This window comes from Mesocricetus auratus, unplaced genomic scaffold, assembly GCF_017639785.1.
Source record: "Mesocricetus auratus isolate SY011 unplaced genomic scaffold, BCM_Maur_2.0 Super-Scaffold_100007, whole genome shotgun sequence".
Lineage (NCBI taxonomy): Eukaryota > Metazoa > Chordata > Mammalia > Rodentia > Cricetidae > Mesocricetus > Mesocricetus auratus.
This window is the reverse complement of record NW_024429191.1, coordinates 11,179,134-11,198,024: the sequence shown is the minus strand read 5'-3', so window position 1 is coordinate 11,198,024 and position 18,891 is coordinate 11,179,134. Positions and strand designations below refer to the sequence as shown.

The 18,891-nt window shown below is 47.8% G+C and overlaps 1 pseudogene; it reads left to right on the top strand.

Annotated features, from left to right (window-relative positions):
• On the top strand, nt 1-18,298 carry LOC101828398 (annotated as a pseudogene).
• The last annotated feature ends 593 nt before the right edge of the window (nt 18,299-18,891 follow it).

The following is an 18,891-nucleotide window of genomic DNA, read 5'->3' as shown; positions in this document are numbered from 1 at the left end:
ATGGCGCGCCTCTGCCGTGCTGAGTAAGGGCTTTGTAAGGCAGAGGCCACTGGAGAGGACCAAGGACAGAGGAGCCTGACTGCTGCTTTGGGAGGATAAAATCATCAGCTTTGTGGTTATTGCAGCCAGGAGGCCCCAAGATGCCGGTCTGCGCATAGATATAATGTGGCTTCCTGGAGAAGTCACGGTGTGAGGTGCTCCCGCTTTAGGGAGGGAAGCCACTGTCTCCGCTGCTGACTGACAAGGGAGGAGAGGGAAACAAGGATGAGGCAAGGCTGGTCCTGAACCCTGGGGGCGTCGGCGCTGTGGGTCTGGTTCAGCCATGAGAAAGCACTGCACATACTGATCACAGTGTTTAGAGAAATCATATTGGCACTGGATTCCAGTTCTGACCCAGTTGCCAGCCTTTATATCTCCACACAGTGCTAGGCAGGCTGCCAGGAGAGAAAAGACATCAACAGCCTTACTCAGCTGTGAGCCCAGTGCACTACAATAAGGACTTGCTTGGCAAAATACATCCATCGGTGTCCTAAAGGTAACCAAGTTCTCTCAGCAGTGAAGAACTGATCCCCGGTATTGTGTAGCTGCCGAGAACCTACCACAGTTATCTTGCTGGCTGATACAGTTCTATCTTCTAAATCCTAATCCTTTCACTCATAGATTGATCCAGCTCACAAGCGCCATCAGAAAAGCTTCCATTTGCAGTAGGTGGAGGATAACACAGAGAACCACAAATGATCAAAGTATACAGAATAAGTGACTGTAGAGTGCTTGTCCCCAGATGGCACCTCTATGTCATACCCCTTACCCCTAAGGCTCAGGCACCAGCATGGGAGAGGGCGTGGAAATATTCTAAGAGCCAGAGGCTGGGGAGAATAGTTACAAAACAATTTCTTCTGGACTTGGCAGGCAATCGAACTCACAAACTCCCAATGGTTGTGGTTGCCTACACAGGATCCATAGAAGATGAGCCTAGTAGACACTTCAGTGTGGATGGTAGGAGCCCCCGAGTCCCCACTTCTAGTTGGAAAACCACACATAGTCGATGCTGCCAGTGGAGAGAGTCAGCTTTGTTCAAGGGTATGGCCTATGGTATGTGGTCCATGCTACATGGACAGTCCCACCTCCACACAAACATCCACATACATCCACATGCAATCAAGCAACCCTAACTATACTAAATAAGGTGTGTGTGTGTGTGTGTGTGTGTGTGTGTGTGTAGAAGATGAATGTTGGGACACAAGAGGAGTTAGAGGAGACTAAAGGATGTTTTGATCAAAATAAAATGCATTATATATGAAGGAAAAAAATAATAGTAGGGGATGAAAAGATGACTCAGTGGTTAAGAGCACTTCATGTTCTTCCAGAGCATCTGAGTTCAAATCCCACCCAGTACCTGCATCAAGTAACTCACAACTACCTGTAACTCCAGCTCCAGGGAATCCAATGCACACACACACACACACACACACACACACACACACACACACACATACACATATATATATATAGAGAGAGAGAGAGAGAGAGATTATGAAGAAGGAGGAGGAGGAGGAAGAAGAGGAGGAGAAGGAGAAGAAGAAGCATCAGAAAATGGAGTTTGCCACTAACTAATTATAGAGGTCTGGCGGTCTGGACGTGGGAGAGCTGGGCTGAAACAGAAAGTGAGATGCTGGGCACAACAGGAAGTGAGATGTCTGGGTGGAGAGAAGACACAAGCAGGAAAATACAGGAACTCCCTCTCTGGTCTGCTGAGACGCTAAGGAGGTAAGGCGTGGCTGTGGCTTGCTCCTTCTCTCTGATCTCTCAGCATTTTCCTCTATATCTGACTCTGGGCTTTTGTTACTTAGACCAACTAAGAACTCCCATTTTACAGAAAGGTGTGTGTTTTTAAAGCATCCATAATTTCACACACACACTACAGTAATTCATTCTTTGACTACAGCCTTTTCCTTTCTGATTTCCTTCCCACTCCCACTGAATCTCTCCTAAGTCTCAGCACTTCCATGTCTTCTTTTGGGTGTGGTCAACTGCATTTAATCATGGTTGCCTGCATGAGTATGGGAAGGGGACTATTTACTTGAGTGAGGGCAGTATACCAGCATCCACACATAGCTGAGGATGATCTATGATCCCCCGTAACCATGCTGCCTATGACTCTTCAGGGAGCAGGAGGACTTCATGAGCCCCTTGTCTATCCATGATGGAAGACCAATGAGTCCAGTTTTGCACAGACTTTTAGAAGGTGGCCACCACAGTGGTGAGTTCATAGGTGAGAAGCCCTGTCATCTCTAGGAGAGTGCTTTACAGAGCTCCTTCCCGTCCTTGCTAATCCCCTTCTCAGTATGTTCCCTGAGCCTTGGAGAGGCTCATTTAGGGTCAAATATTCAGCAGTCACTTTCTGTCTGCACATTAACTAGTTAAGGGTCTTTGCACAAATCAAGCATTGCCCACAGCAAATCAAGCTTTTCTGACCAAAGCTGAGAGCAGCACCAGCCTATGGGTATAAACATAAACATTCCTAAGTCAGTCCAGATCCCTCTAGGTTCTCCATAGTCCTGTCACCTTCCCATCCAACAACTTTACACCAGGCTTACAGGACCAGGCTTGGTTGTGGTTTTTGTTTTTGAATACTTTTTGAGACATGATTTCTCTGTGAAGCTGGCTTCCTGATTTGTAGAGCAGGCTAGCACACATGGTTCTGAATGAGTTCACTGTGTCAAAGGAAGCATTTTAAGAGCCTTTGAAAAGAGCAGGGTGGTCTGGAGTGGTTTGAGTGAGAATGGCCCCCTAGGCTCATATTGATGCTTAGTCACCAGAGAGTGACACTGTTTGAAAGGATTAGAAGGATTAGGAGTCGTGACCTTTTTGGGGGAAGTGTGTCACTGTGGTGTAGGAAGCTACCTTTGTAGGGCTGCAGGTTGGAGCCAGCTGGCTAGCCCACAGTTCGTCCCTGAAAGGGGGAGTGTGGATTGAGAAAGGATCGCTAAAGATGTTAAGAGAAGAGACGGAGACACAGGAATATCGTCAGGAGGACAGATGCAGTAAATACTGAAGCGCTTAGTTTATTCTTCAATGTCCTTAAGTGCCCAACCAAAAGTGGGGACGGTGGCAGAAGACTTCTATTATCATGTATAAGGGGCGAGCAGACTTGCTTCCCTTAATCCTCCAGATGTTTGGTAGCCACACCTGCCATCCGACCTTCAGGGTCCTGAGTAAACACACCTGAGCCCAAGTCTGCTGCTATTTAGATAAAGACATTGGCTACCAGGGCTGAAACATCCTGCAGCAGCCAAGCTACAGCTTGTAGGCCTACGAGTAGTTTTGAACCCTCTGATCTTGAGGCAAGATGAATGGGCCCTCTTTATGGGCCCTGACACTGGGGGTGGGCTGTGAGGTTTCAACAGTTGTTCCAGGGCCCAGTCTCTCTGGCCCTCTGCCTGTGGGTCAGGGCCGTAGGCTTCCAGCGTCTGCGGCAAGCTGCCCTTGCTCTTCTTTTGCTGCAGCTGTATGTGCAGGTAGAGTTGATGGAACAGGAAACCATGCTTCAGTCTCGGGTAGATGAAAACACGAACCCAGAGACTCAACAAACCCATGTGGAGTTTATTGGAGGAAGGGGTGAGGGGACAGAGGGGGGGCGCAGAAGCAGAGAAGGGAGAGAGAGAGAAGAGGGGGGCAAAGGGAGAGAGAAGAGAGGAGAGGAGAGAACATGTGGAAGTGCTCGCTTAAAAGAGAAAGTTTGCACACTTGCACTGAGTCCTCATGCAGGCACGAGTTGGGCTTGCAACACAGGGCCCTTTGAGCTGCCTGAGTGACCATATGCCTGAGCCACCCATTGTCAGGGGGCGGGGTCAGCATAACAGCCACGCTCCAACAGCCGTGCTCCAGGCTATGGTAGTAGTGGACTAACCCTCTGACACTGGAAACCAGCCCCCAGTTAAAAGCTTTCTTTTAGTTTCCGTGGCCATGGTGTGTTTCCACAGCGATAGAACAGTGACTAAGACAGTGGGTGGAATCTGGAGCGTGGGTTTTCTTCTTGCAGTCATTGATAGAACCTCATTTGTGGTAAATCCCATACCTCATCTCAACACTACTCCCTATTTGATACGTACCCAGTTCTTAGTGACTCTAAATCTATAATCTCTGTGAAAAGGGAATGGATTCATGCTGGGGCAAGAATAACTTTCTGAAGCTATAATTTTTGTATTCATGTAAAGTAAAAGACAGTAGCAACTGGAGAGACGACTTTTTTTTTGCACCAGCGGCTCTTTCTGAGGGCCTGCGCTCGGTTCCCAGCATCCCATGCTTCACAACGGTCTGTAACTCCAGCTCCAGAGGATCTGACGCCCTCTCCTGACTTCTGAGGGCACCAGGAACACATGTGGTGCACACACATGCATGCAGATAAAACGCTTATGCACATAAAGTAAACACAAGAGAGAAAGGATGCCACGTGTTCCTGGTGCAATTATGCGAAGGGAAAAGCAGGTGTTCAGGAGCCATGTATGACATTCAGAGCATAGCCTGGGACGAAGTTTCTGTGTAGCCTGAATACCTCTTTTCCAGGCACGTATCCACCTAGTCCCTATAAATGAAAGAAAGCATGCTAAAGCCATGGAAAATTCAAGATTAAAATTCATTTTTTTTGCCGGGCGTTGGTGGCGCACACCTTTAATCCCAGCACTCTGGAGGCAGAGGCAGGCGGATCTCTGTGAGTTCGAGGCCAGGCTGGACCGACAGCCTCCAAAACAATACAGAGAAACCCTGTCTCGTAAAACCAAAAAAAAAATCATTTTTTTCTTAAGTTAACACGTGTGTGATACATTCTTGTCACACTCACCCCCTTCTCTTCTTCCCCTCCCCCATCCTTCCTCCTTTCCCCTCTCCTCTCCCCCTCCCCTCCCACTCCCCTTCCCCTCCCCCTTTCCTCCTCCTCCTCCCCTCCCCCTCCCTCTTCTCTCCCCTCCCCCTTCCCCTCCCTCCCTCTCTCCCTTCCTCCCCTCCTCCTTCTAACAAGTCCCCATCCTACTTTCCCTTTTGCTTCGCAGCACTATGATGTCCCCTTGGAGCACTGTGACGTCACAGAGGAGCGCTGTAACGTCAAGACGGAGCTCTGTGACGTCGAGATGCAGGAGAGCCGTGTCACAGTCCAGCGCTGTGATGTGACAACACAGCTTAGTGACTGCACAAAGCTCACCACGATACGGTGCTCCTTAGCATCCCTGTACTTCCTGTCGCCGTCGACACGGTGCTCCTTAGCATCCCAGTACTTCCTGTCGCCGTCGCCGGGCTGCACCGGGACACCACAAACCTGAGTCGCCAGTCTGAGTTCCTCTCATCATTGCTTGGCTGCAACACCCCAGAAGTGAGTTGTGACGTTGTAGTGTCTCTTGTTGCTGCCACAGTGCTGCATCATGGCGTCACAATGCTATACTTTACAACACAAGCTCTTCTGTAACAATACTGAATCTGACATCATAGTGCCCATTACAACATCACAGTGCTCTACTGACAAAATCCTAATGCCCAATTGTGACACTGAATTTTTACATCACAGTATTCCCTTGTGACATGCAATGTTGATTTTTGATATCACAGTGTCACAATGAGTATCACACTGTCATATCAAAATATTCCATAGTGATAGCTCCTATGCTTAACAGGTGAGGGTGTCACCAGGCCCCAGTCACCCAGGTCCCACCCCACTCTCCTATGCAACTGAAGGAGCTTGGAGTAGTAGCTTCAGGCCCAAAGATCTCTCCGCAACGCCCAGGAGGCTGCATTACCACAGTGTAACACTAGGGGGAGACAAAGATCACGACCTGAAAATTTAAAAGGCTGAACCGGGAGAAATTAGACACAAAATTCAGAGAAGACCCAACTTCACCAAGAATTTTTGTGGGTTCCTAGAATTTCTTGCATGATTTGTAAATGACTTCCCCTGTGTAAAGGACAGTGAAGACTTTTTTAGATAGGAAATGTCCAAATATCAGCAAAAGTTACTACCTATTAATTATATGCACACACGCGCACACGCGCGCGCACACACACATACACACACACAAACACACCTTATCCTGCTCAACAGAAGCAAGAAAATAACCATCCATAAACTCACCCCAAACACATTAATGTGACAAAACAGTTAAAATACCCAAGCAAATAAAGGACTCATTTTCCAGTCACGAACTGTTGTTGTTGTTGTGTTTGTTTTCACTTTATATGACGGGAATAAAAAAGAGTTTTCTACTGTGACAAGCCAAAAACATCCAGAATTTGCTTCTTACAAATTATTTTTAGACATATCTAGATATTAGAATAACAAATGTTTTGGTTGACTACACAGGCCAATACGATGTGAAGGTTTTTAGATATATTTATTTTACAAGTATTTTTGCCTGCCTGTATGTCTTCGAACCGCAGGCAGTGCCTAGGTCAGAAGAGAGAGTCTGGTCCCCAAAACTGGAGTTATGGACAGTTGCAAGCTGCCATGTGGGTGATAAGAATCAAACCTGGGTCCTCTGCCCAGAACTGCAAGCTCTTTTAACCGCTCAGCCCTATCTCCAGCCTCATGATTTGATTTTTTTATATTGTCTACCTCCTAAAATGAGGTTTTTATTAGATTTCTTTTTTGTTTGTTTGTTTATGGGTTTTGTTTTTTGTTTTCTGAGACAGGGTTTCCCTGTGTAGCCATGGCCATCCTGGAACTCACTCTGTAGACCAGCTGGCCTCGAACTCACAGAGATCCACCTGCCTCTGCCTTCCAAGTGCTGGGATCAAAGGCGTGAGCCACCACCGCTTGACTACATTTCATTTTTAAAGGGATTTAAGTGAGAAAAAAAATCAGTGTCTCAAAAAAAAGTAACACATTAAGTTATAGATTACCTGACAGAGAATCCAGGACAATCATTCTCAGGTGATTTAAATTAAAATTTTAATTTAAAATAAATTTTAAAAATACAAACATGTATCTAAACAAAATCAAGAAACCCATGCTGTTAATAAGAAATAGATGTGGAGGGGGGTGCTAGAGAGATGACTCAGCAGTTGAGAGCACTGGCTGCCCTTCCACAGGATCCAGGTTCAATTCCCAGATCCCACAGGATCCAGGTTCAATTCCCAGATCCCACATGGTAGTCCACACCTGTCCGTAACTCCAGTTCCAGGGGATCTGACACCTTCACACCAATGCACATAAAATAAAGTTAAATAAAGTAGCCGGACGGTGGTGTCTCCCGTCTTTAATCCCAGCACTCGGGAGGCAGAGGCAGGAGGATCTCTGTGAGTTCAAGACCAGCCTGGTCTACAAGAGCTAGTTCCAGGTTAGGCTCCAAGGCCACAGAGAAACCCTGTGGGGGGGGGGGTAAATAAAGTATCAAAAAAGAAAGGAAGGAAGGAAGAAAGAAACAAAGAAGGAAAGAAAGATACCTTTAATTCCAGCACTTGGGAGGCAGAGACAGGTGGATCTCTGTGAGTCTGAGGCCAGCCTGATCTACAGAGGGAGTGCCGGGACAGCCAGGGCTACACAGAAAATCCCTGTCCCCCCCCCCAAAAAAACATATATATACACACACATATATTCTCAAAAACGAGTTTGAACAGAGGTACCCTTCACTGAGCAGACAACAGTACCCCCAGAAGACATGGGTTATTAAGTGAAAATCCATGTCGGACACAAGATACCTCCCTAGCGGCCGTTGGGCAGGGAGACCCAGAGGCTCTCAAAACAATACACACTCTTGCCATTGTTCTTGGTTCCCACCTTAACTGAATGAGGAGAGCCTGTTGTTGAAGACGCGCACACTTTGATTGCAGGACACAAAGACATTAATCTGAAACTTAGCAGGCAACCCTTCCTGCTGGAAACCCTCCCTGCTGGACACCCTCCCTGCGGGACACCCTCCCTGCTGGACACCCTCCCTGCGGGTCACCCTCCCTGCAGGACACCCTCCCTGCTGGACACCCTCCCTGCTGGACACCCTCCCTGCAGGACACCCTCCCTGCTGGACACCCTCCCTGCTGGACACCCTCCTCTCCCTGCGGGACACCCTCCCTGCTGGACACCCTCCTCTCCCTGCGGGACACCCTCCCTGCTGGACACCCTCCTCTCCCTGCGGGACACCCTCCCTGCTGGACACCCTCCTCTCCCTGCGGGACACCCTCCCTGCTGGACACCCTCCTCTCCCTGCGGGACACCCTCCCTGCTGGACACCCTCCTCTCCCTGCGGGTCACCCTCCCTGCGGGACACCCTCCTCTCCCTGCTGGACACCCTCCCTGCTGGACACCCTCCCTGCAGGACACCCTCCCTGCGGGACACGCTCCCTGCGGGTCACCCTCCCTGCGGGACACCCTCCTCTCCCTGCTGGACACCCTCGCTGCTGGACACCCTCCCTGCTGGCTGCCTCTCAGTGCTGGAAGGTGCCATGCAGGCTGCAGGCAAAGACATCAATCCCCCTCCACGCCCCCCACCCCCGCCAGGGCTGGGCCCTGCATGCTTCAATACCAATCTACTAGGCATGATATGCCCATCCGGCAATTGTGACGTGACGGGTGATTGCACTTGAGGCCTGCTCCACAGTAGGGATTATTTATGTCTGGTGCTGTAAATCTTATCAAAAGCCTATGGCTGGGAAATCATGATTGCTGGGGGGACCTTCTGATGTGTTTCAGTGAGTGGTCGCCCTGTCAAATTCCCCTGTAAATGTTTATGTGCATACCCATATATTGTTGTCAACCAAAGGAGCATCTTACTGAAGTGGGCAGGGTTAACGTGGAGGCTTACAGCTGTTCAGAGTGCTGAGACTAAGTGGCTGTGAGTGTGTGAGTGCTCAGTCATAGTTATGTCATCTACAACACCTCCCCCTGAGCCAAGCCTCAAGGAGGGAGAAAGAGGGATGGAACAGGATGTAGGAGCCAGAGGAGGAGGGGCAGTGCTAAATGCTGCCTCTGGACATGGCGAGGCTGTTGTGCTGGCGACCTGGCTGGTCCAAGGCTTTCTCGGAGGCACTGATAAAAGGACAGTGGAAGCCAGAATTCTGTGTCCTCTCCAATCGTCAACTTGGCAAGGCCCAGTCTGAGACTGAGGACAGGGTCTTGAAGGAGCTAAGGTTTCAGTTCGTGGAAACTGAAGAGACTTGAGTTATCAGTGCCAAGACTGCTGTGTGCTCCGTCTGTGGCACACTTGAGACAGCCTGTGTCCCCTTTGTTCTTGACTGGCTATCTGTGGACTTCGCCCCGTTGTGTGACAGCTTTCTGCTAACTTTCCCATGTTCCCCCGCAAGCCGCATGTAAGATGCTGTGCTTCTTCATAACTTGCTCTCGGGAGCCATCAGCTTGTGCAAGATCCCAAACTTTCCTGTGCTCTTTATTTCTCATCCCCTGGTCCTCTCTCTCTCTCGGGACCCTGTCACTGAAGACCACCTATGCTCCACGTCACCGTCACACACATCAACTCACAGCAGCCTTGTTGTCTACACAAAGCCTTCACAGGATCAAGGAAGTCAAAATTCCGGCAGGGGCTTCTTCTTCAGGAAAACACCCCATGGCAGATGACACCTGTGCAGACAGAGGGCCTGGAAGATGGGGCGGAGGCAGAATTAGGAGGCCATGCAGTCTTAGGGGCTGCAGTCATGGTCAGACTGTGGCTGCAGTTCAGGGTGCAGGGCTCATGGCCGTAAAGACGAGGAGTGGATCCCCGTCACCAAGCTGGGGCACCTGGTTGAGGACACGAAGATCAAGTCCCTGCTCAAGCCCCTGGGCAACCTTTGATGCCATCTCCAAGACCTACAGCTACCTGACCCCCGACCTCTGGAAAGAGACTGTGTTCACCAAGTCTCCTTATCAGGAATTCACGGACCATCTTGTGAAAGCCCACACCAGAGTCTCTGTTCAGAGGACCCAGGCCCCAGGCTCCAGCTGTGGCCACCACATAAGGGTTTTCATACAAGAAAAATAAAGTGGATTAAGTCAATTAAAAGAAAACCCTGTCAGGCATGGTAGTCCATACCTTTGTCTCAAAAACAACAACAACGATATCCCAGCAGGCCTGCATCAGAAGAGAAACAGCGGAGGAGGAGTGCATGGGGGAGGGGTATAGGGGAAAGGTGGGAGGGATGGAATTGGGAAGAGGGGAGGGGGGAAACTTAGGTTAGGATACAAAAATAAAAATAAACAAACAAAAGTCCCACCAGGAGGCTGGAGAGATGGCTCAGTGGTTAAGAGCACTGGTTGCTCTTCCAGAGGTTCAATTCCCAGCACCCACACGGCGACTCACAGCTGTCTGTAATGCCAAGATGTGGCACCCTCACACAGACACACATGCAGGCAAAACATCGATGCACACAAAATAAAAATAAATTATTTTTTTAATCCCAGCAGGCATGGAGGAGGAGGCCTCAGCCCAGTTGGAGGAGCTACAGGCAGCTGGTACCGTTGGGAAAGGGAAAGTCACTTTTCCTTGTGGATGCGGCGATGTGAGGTCACCCACGCCCCAGTCAGAGGCCACACATTTGTGTGCGTACAGTCAGCACGAAGTGAACTCAGGGAGACACGAATAATCAATGCAAAGTAGAGAAGTGAAGTTGGGAGGAAAACAGGTTGGGGGTCCCACGAGGAGTTGGAGGGAAGGTAGTAGGGGGTTGATATGATCAAAGTACATGACCTATATGTATGAAAATTTCACAGGATGAATAAAAATGTGTTCAAGTATGCTAATTCCACAAAGGAAGAAGCTCAGGAATTCTAGGAAAAAACAGTGGTTGAAACTTCCACAAATTTTAAGAAAGATGTAGACACATTCCAGAGCGTAGGGATCTCCAATGAAATAAAGCCATGACACACTGTAAACAGCATCATCTCCAAATACGTTCATGAGTTTTTCACAACTGGACAGATTGCTTGTGTGTGTAGGTGTGGGCGTGGCGTTTCTCCTCTCTGTGTGACTGTACTCTGTGAGCATGCTGGTGCCAGTGGAAGCCAAAAGGAGGCACAGGGTCTCCTGGGACTGGAGCTCCAGACTGTTAGGAGCCACCCTGTGGGAGCTGAGACAGAGCTCTTAACTCTGGGCCGTCTCCCCAGAGCTCTTTTCAGTGCGCATGCGTGCGGGCGGGCGTGCATGCGCGGGCGGGCGTGCGTGTCCTCACTCTAACCAATGAGCCACCTTGCTGACCTGGGACAGGTCAAGCCTCTCTCTCTGACTGTGACTTGTGGAACCCTAGGATCATGCCTCTGCCTCATTTTGCATGTCTTTAGCATAGCTACAGATAATTGATCTCCTTGAGTTTCTTCAGATTTTGGTTTAGTTGTGTGTTGTGGGGGGGATAATTGTGTTGTGGGGGGGGATAATGTGGCGGTTTGAATGAACACGGCCCACACAGACTAACAAATGTGAATGATTACTCACCAGGGAAGAGAACTGTTTGGGAAGGACTAGGAAGTGTGGCCTTGTTAGAGGAGATGTGGCCTTGTTGAAGGAAGTATGTCACTGAGGGTGACTGAGGTTTCAAACGTCCGTGACAGGCCCTTGTCTCTCCCTGCCTGCTGCCTGCAGATCAGGGTGCAAAGCTCTCAGCTACTGCTCAACACCACACCTGTCTGTTTCCCCCACTATGACCATGCCCTAAGCCTCCAAACCAGTGTTTCTCAACCTGTGGGTTAAATGACCCTTTCACAGGGGCCGTCTAAGACCGCCAGAAAACACATATATATGTACATTATGATTCACAACAGTAGCAAAACTACAGCTGTGAAGTAGCAACGAAAATAATTTTACGATTGGGGTGATCACATGAGAGACTCTATTAAAGGGTTGCAGCGTTGGTGAGGTCGAGAACCACTGCTGTAAACTGTACGCAAGCCCTTGGTAAGCTTTCCTTCATAAGCATTGCCTTGGTCTCTTCACAGCAATAGAACAGTAAGACAGAGTGTTATGCACACACCAGTGCAAAGGCCCGGAGGCCAGAAGCATCAGATCTCCTGCAGTGGGATTTACAGGAAGTTGTTAGCAGCCCAATGTGGGTGATAGGAATCGAACTTGTGTCCTCTGCAAGGGCAGTAAGTTCTCTTAACTGCTGAGCCATCTCTCAGCCCCCAAGGCTCTTGAATTTTTATTTCCTTCGTCACATTCCGCATTTCTCCCCCACTATTTCTCACTGGTTCGTTGCCTGTACAAATTAATTACTGCTTGCTTCCATTTCAGTGTTCATTGCCTTGTTTAACAGTCTTCGTTTTATTTGGTTTTCTGTGTCTCGGCTCACTGGACATCTCCCAAGTGGTTGTTTTTAATGCTTTAAGTAATCCATAAGCCTCAGTTTCCTATGACCCGTATCTAGGGGTGCATGGTGGCCACTGCCGCTCTGTCGTGCCGTGGCGATTCTCTGCTTTGTACGCTGTGTTATCTTTCATTGAAATTTGTACATTTGAAAACCAGTCAGCAGTGTCTCCCACAAGGAAAATTAAGGCTAATAAGATGGAAATTTCTCGAAGCATTAGAAAGAGAATGGCTGCAGAGTGCAGCAATCCCACTACTGAACGTAGGCAGCAGACACTAATGGTCAGGGTTGAGATACCTATTAGTCATCTCAGTGTCATTGCAGAGGCCCAGACATGGCCGAAATCAATTTCAGTGTCCATGAGCAATGGATGGATGGAGAGTAAAAATATACGGGAGGGAAGTTACAAGTGGCTATAGTTTTTTCATATGTCAAGGTGATATTAGTCAAAAACTACAAACTTTAGTGACCCGTCAAGAGTTTTGTTCCCCTTGGTGAGTATATTTAATATACTATATTACTCAGGAGGGCTAATGGGCTGCAGAGACGGCTCAGTGGTTAAGAGTTCTTACTCTTCCAGAAGTCCTGGATTTGTTTCCTAGCACCTATGTGGTGGTTCACAACCACCTGTACCCTCAGTTCCAGGAAATCTGATGCCTTCTTCTTACCTCTGAAGGCACCAGGCACACACAAGCGCTATACATACATACATGCCAACTCTCACACACACAAAAAGAAACCAATCTTTAAAAAATAACCAAACAATAGTGCTGTAGAGTTGGCTCAGTATTCGAGAGCACTTATTGGGTTCTATTCCCAGCACCTACAACCATCTGATCCAGGGGATCCCATGCCCTCTTCTGACCTCTGTGACACAGGACACACACACACACGGTGCACATACACACATGCAGGAGAAACACTTGTACATATAAAATAAATCTAAAAACACATTTTTTTTGCCAGGCGTTGGTGGCACACGCCTTTAATCCCAGCACTTGGGAGGCAGAGGCAGGTGGATCTCTGTGAGTTCAAGGCCAGCCTGGTCTACAAGAGCTAGTTCCAGGACAGCCTTCAAAGCCAAGAGAAACCCTGTCTCGAAAAAAACAAATAAATAATTAAATAAATAAATAAATAAATAAAAACACATTTTTTTTGAGACAGGGTTTTTTTGTGTAGCCCTGGCTGCCCTAGAACTCACTCTGTAGACCAGGTTATCCTCAAATTCTCTACCTCCTAAGTGCTGGGATTAAAGGTGTGTACCATAACCACCTGGCTAAAAGAAACATTTTAAGAGAAGTGTAGGTCTTAATAATAAAAACCCAGAGAGTCACATATTGGGGGAAGGGGATTCAAACTGAAGATCAGAGAAGCAGAGCAGCCTGCCACTATCTCTTACCTCTACCTCAGACTGAAAGTGTGATCCTGTCTCCACGGATCCTCAGACTGACTGCCTAGACTGTCCTGAGCTCCTATCCCTCTGCCTTACACTCCTCTCTGCCCAGCCGTATCACTCCTGTCTCCACCTTCCTAGAGCTGGGATTAAAGGCATGTCACTCCAGGTGCTGAGATCGCCTTTGTGTGAGCTGTTTCTCTTTTAGACTGGATCAATTTTATGTAGCCCAGGGTGGCCTTGTACTAACAAAGATCTGTCTGCCTCTGTCTCCCAAGTGCTGAGATTAAAGGTGTGTGCCACCACCGCCTGGCCTCTTTGGCTGACTAGTGTGGCTAGCTCTGCACTCTGGTCTTCAGGAAAGCTTTATTTATTAGATCATAAACTAAATATCACTACAGAGGAATGCTAATAGAGTGTATGCAGTGTTCTAAGCACCAGGTGACAATTGTATAAAATATGTGTTGAGTGCCTAGAGTTAGCTTTTTTAACCACTTAAATACTCTAAACATGATGCATATGGTAATTTTTCAGCAACACCAATATTTGTTTAACCTTGAAATAAAATAAGTTATTTGAGCCCCATATCCGTAGGTTACCTTCATCCGGGTAATACTGACAACATTTGTCTAGTCTGGAGGTTGTCGGAGCCTCTCATAGCTGTTCTTAGGTCACCCAAAATATGCCAGCCATCTCTTCTTGCCTTTGTGCTGGGGCAGGCCGAGGCAGCCGCCCCACCCCCACCCCAAAAAGCCACAGATGTGTTTGAGTGACTCCTCGTCCATGGCACCTGAGGAAGTGGGAAGTTCAGAGATTTCTCCTAGTTACACAGAGCTGTATGGGAGAAGAGTTCCAGGGACAAGGGCCGTCAACTTCCTTTCCCCTACACCACAGGGCCCGCTGCGAGTTCTTGACTGGTTCTGGAGTTCTCAGGTCACTTTGGTCTGCATGCTGTGACGATCGTGTGCCACTCAAGTAGCGGGGACTTCACTTTACACTCTTCTTCTGGTGTCCCGGCTGGGCATATTTTTATGTCCTAGGATACACAGTGTACCCATCAGAGCCTACTGACTGCGATGGTTTATGACTTCAGCGTCTTTCAGCTGCCCAAGGCTTTTCACAAGAACAGAGCGCAGGACATCCCTTCCTGAGGTGACCAGGGGAAAGACCTGCAACAGTGGCCTTGACAGATGACACTGAAGGGTGAGCATGACATAACCTTCGAGGTGGAGATAACAATCTCCTGCTGCTAGCAAGAGCGAAAGCAGAGACCAAGAATAGAAGATATGTGAGGCAAAGCTCGCAGCTGGCCAGGTGGGCCTCGATGGGCCATGTTTGGAGAAGGGAATCGCCACAGCAGCTTTTGCAACATGCTCTTCCTCTAAAATGGAATTTGGGGTATTTGGGGATCCCCGTCCCTTTAGCTAATGATTTGAACAATGTGTCACTGGGATCACCTTCCACTCAAGCATTTCTGTAGGCAAAAGATTTAGATAAGAGCAAATCTCTAGATGTGATCCATCAGTTCTGTAAGGGAGAGTTCTCAGCCTACAGCCGACACACTGGGTCTTTGCCGTGCCCAGATAACAACGGTAATAAATGTGGGACATTTGCTACAAACCCATTATCAGTTCACCAAAACTCAGTTGTAGGGGGTTAGAGAGATGGCTCAGAAGTTAAGAGCACTCGCTGCTCTTGCAGAGGACCGGGGTTTGATTCCCGGCACCCACATAGTGATTCACAGCTCTCTGTAACTCCAGTTCCAGGGGGACCTGGCGCCCTCCTCTGGCCTCCTGAGGCACTACACAGTCATGGCCTACAGACACAGGCAGAACACCACACACATAAAAACAAACAATAATGATGTGGATTTTCCGAGATATGGATACCTAGAAAACCCAATACACGTGCAAAGAAAATAGGGAAGCTTTTATTATTAATGGATCTAACCTAAATAATTTGCAAGAATATTTATATTGCAAAGGATACTTATCAATGTAACAAAATCTATAACAACTTTGACCACTAAAGATCAGTACACTAATTTTTCAAAGAACCTCTACAGAAAAAATAATCTTTCATCAACCCTCAAAACTTACTGTTCTTCAATGTACTCACACTCAGGGCAGTCTTCCAGAGGGTAGATTGTGACATGGCTTTTGCCTCAAACCTCAAACCTTATTAAACAGAGTCCATGCTGGACCGAAACTGAACAAATACAAGGTGTGTGACCAAGTCTTTGACTGTTGTTCAGCCCTTACAAGACAGCAGAGAGTTCACACAACAGAGAAACCCTGCAGAGGTAAAGAATGTGGCAAAGCCCCTAGCCATGGCTCAACCCTTCCTCAATATCAGGGAATTCATATGGAGAGAAGCCATACAGATGCAAGGGCTGAGATAACCCTTTTACAATCCCTAGACGACAGAGTTCACATGGGAGAGAAACCCTGTGTATGTAAAGAACGTGCCAAGCACTTGCCCACACGCACAACATCATAAACGACGTCACAAGATCCACAGTGCGGAGATACCCCACAGGTGTGAAGAAAGTGGAAACATTTAACCGTAGTTCAAGCCTAACTCACCTAGCAAGGAACCCTACAAATGTGAAGAATTTGACATTTTTTTAATTTCAATTTTTTAGTTTACTGTGGAGTGTGCATGTATATGTGTGTGTTTTGAGCACACACCACATATATCTGGATGATGGCTGAGGCCAGAAGAGGGAGGCAGGTGTCCTTGGAGCTTGGGTTATAGACAGCTGTGAGCTACCTGAAGCATATGCTGGGAATTGAACTCACATTCTCTGGAAGAGCAGCAAGTGCTCTTCCACTGAGTCATCTCTTCAGCCTGCGGCAAAGGTTTTTAATATTGTTCATGCTTTATTAAACACCAAAGAGTCCACACAGGAGAGAGACCCTACAGAAGATGTAAAGAATGGGAAAACCCAGCCAGGTGGCAGTGGGCATGCCTTTAACCTCAGTACTCAGGAAGCAGAGGCAGGTGGATCTCTGTGAGTTCGAGACCAGCCTGGTCTACAGAGTGAGTTCCAGGACAGCCAGGGGTACATAGGAAAACCTTTTGAGAGAGAGAGAGAGAGAGAGAGAGAGAGAGAGAGAGAGAGAGAGAGAGAGAGAGAGAGAGAGAGAGAGAGAGGAAAGAGAGAGAAATGAAAATTCTTTAGCTAGTGTTCAATCCTCAGAAAACATCAGCGTTCACACTGGAGGAAACCCTCCAGATGTCAGGAATGTGGCAAAAGCTTAACCAGTGTTCAAGTTTTAAAGAACATCACAGGATGTATACTGGAGAGGACCCTACAGATGTAAGGACTATGGCAACACCTTTAAAAGAAGTGTAAACCTTTTGACATTGGCATTCATTTTGGAAAGAATTCGTATTGATATACTGACTGCAAAGGCCTATTGTGGGTTTAGAGATACCCGCTGCTCTTCCAGAGGACCAGGATTGGATTCCAAGCACCGGCATAGTGCCTCACATTGGGAGCCCTGATGCCCTCTTCTGGCATCTGAGGGCACTGCACATACATGGTTCACAGACATACATGTAGGCAAAACACCCATACACATAACATTTTTTAATGAAAAAAAGAAAAAGACTTTTGTTTCAAATGTACACATGAAAGAAAAGCAAAATATATATGTATAACACAAAATAATAAGGATGTAAGGAGTATAGAAAGCCTTTGTTCACACTTCAGACCCTAAGATAATTGCCATCATTTTTGACCGATTCCTTGGAGTACAGGACATTGTGGTAGGGGGAAGGACTCGCTTTTCATCCCTTGGGTACAGAGAAACCTATTATCTTTGACTCACGACTACGGAAGGAACTAGTCATCACTGGTAGCAAAGATTTTGCAGAACGTCAACATCACACTAGGTATTCTCTTCCGGCTGGAGGCCAGCCAGCTTCCTGGTATCTGCACCAGCATCGGCGAAGCCCATGATGAGTGGGTGCTGCCATCCATCACCACAGAGACCCTCAAGTCGGTAGTGGCTCGCTTTGATGCTGGAGAACTGACCACTCAGAGAGAGTCTCCAGGCAGGTGAGCGATGACCTCACAGAGAGAGCCTCCAGGCAGGTGAGCGATGACCTCACAGAGAGAGCAGCAACATTTGGGCTCATCCTGGATGACTGTCCCTGACACATCTGACCTTCGGGAAGGAGTTCACAGAAGCGTTGGAAGCCAACAGGTGGCCCAGCAGGAAGCAGAGAGGGCCAGATCTGTGATGGGAAAGGCTGAGCAGCAGCGGAAGGCAGCCATCATCCCTGCGGAGACTGACTCCAGGGCAGCCGGAGCTGATCGCCAACTCCCTGGCCACCGCAGGTGATGGCCTGACTGAGCCACGTAAGCTGGAGGCTGCGGAGGACATTGCTTACCAGCTCTTGTGCTCTGGGAACACCATCTACCTGCCAGCGAGCAGTCGGTGCTCCTCCAGCTTCCCCAGTGAGGCCTCCCCTGCTTGTACCTTCTCGGGCTAACCAGGCTGTGGCCTCCATCATTCTGAATACACTTTCCTTCTGCCCCACACCAGAAATAACTGTGAAATTTCATGATTGGCTTAACATGAAGGATTGGTTTAACATGAAGGAAATAAAAGCAAAATCACTTCAGATCTCTTTAAAAAAAAAAGATAACTGCTACTGGAGATGAAAATCACACATACAGGAATACAGGAACACTTTATTACAGTACTAAGGAGGGTCTCACATGCTACATAAGCCACATCTCCAGCCCAGAAAACCCGCAGTGCTTAAACTTTTCTAGATGCCATGAGTTGGTGTAGAAATTCATTATCATAGACATCAGACAATCGCAGACACTGACTCTAAAATGATCTAACTGTACTATATATCTGAGGTTTCTCCATATCCTTGCTCTTGGACGCTAGAGACAACACTCATAGATCTTTATAATCAAACAAGATTCACTCCTGGGAATTCATCATCTCTACAAGACAGAGCCCAGACAGTGAGTTCTAGTGTGCTTTATTTAGGTTATGCACATTTTCATAACCTAACCCTTTGGGGTTTTTTGTTTGGTTGTTGGTTTTGTCATTGTTTTTTGTTTTTCTTTTATTGGGGGGTGTTGGGTTTTGGGGGGCGGGGTGGGGCTTTTAGGGATTTTGTTTGTTTATTTGCTTGTTTGGTTGGTTTTTGGTTTTTAAAGACAGGGTTTCTCTGTGTATCCCTGGCTGGCCTGGAAC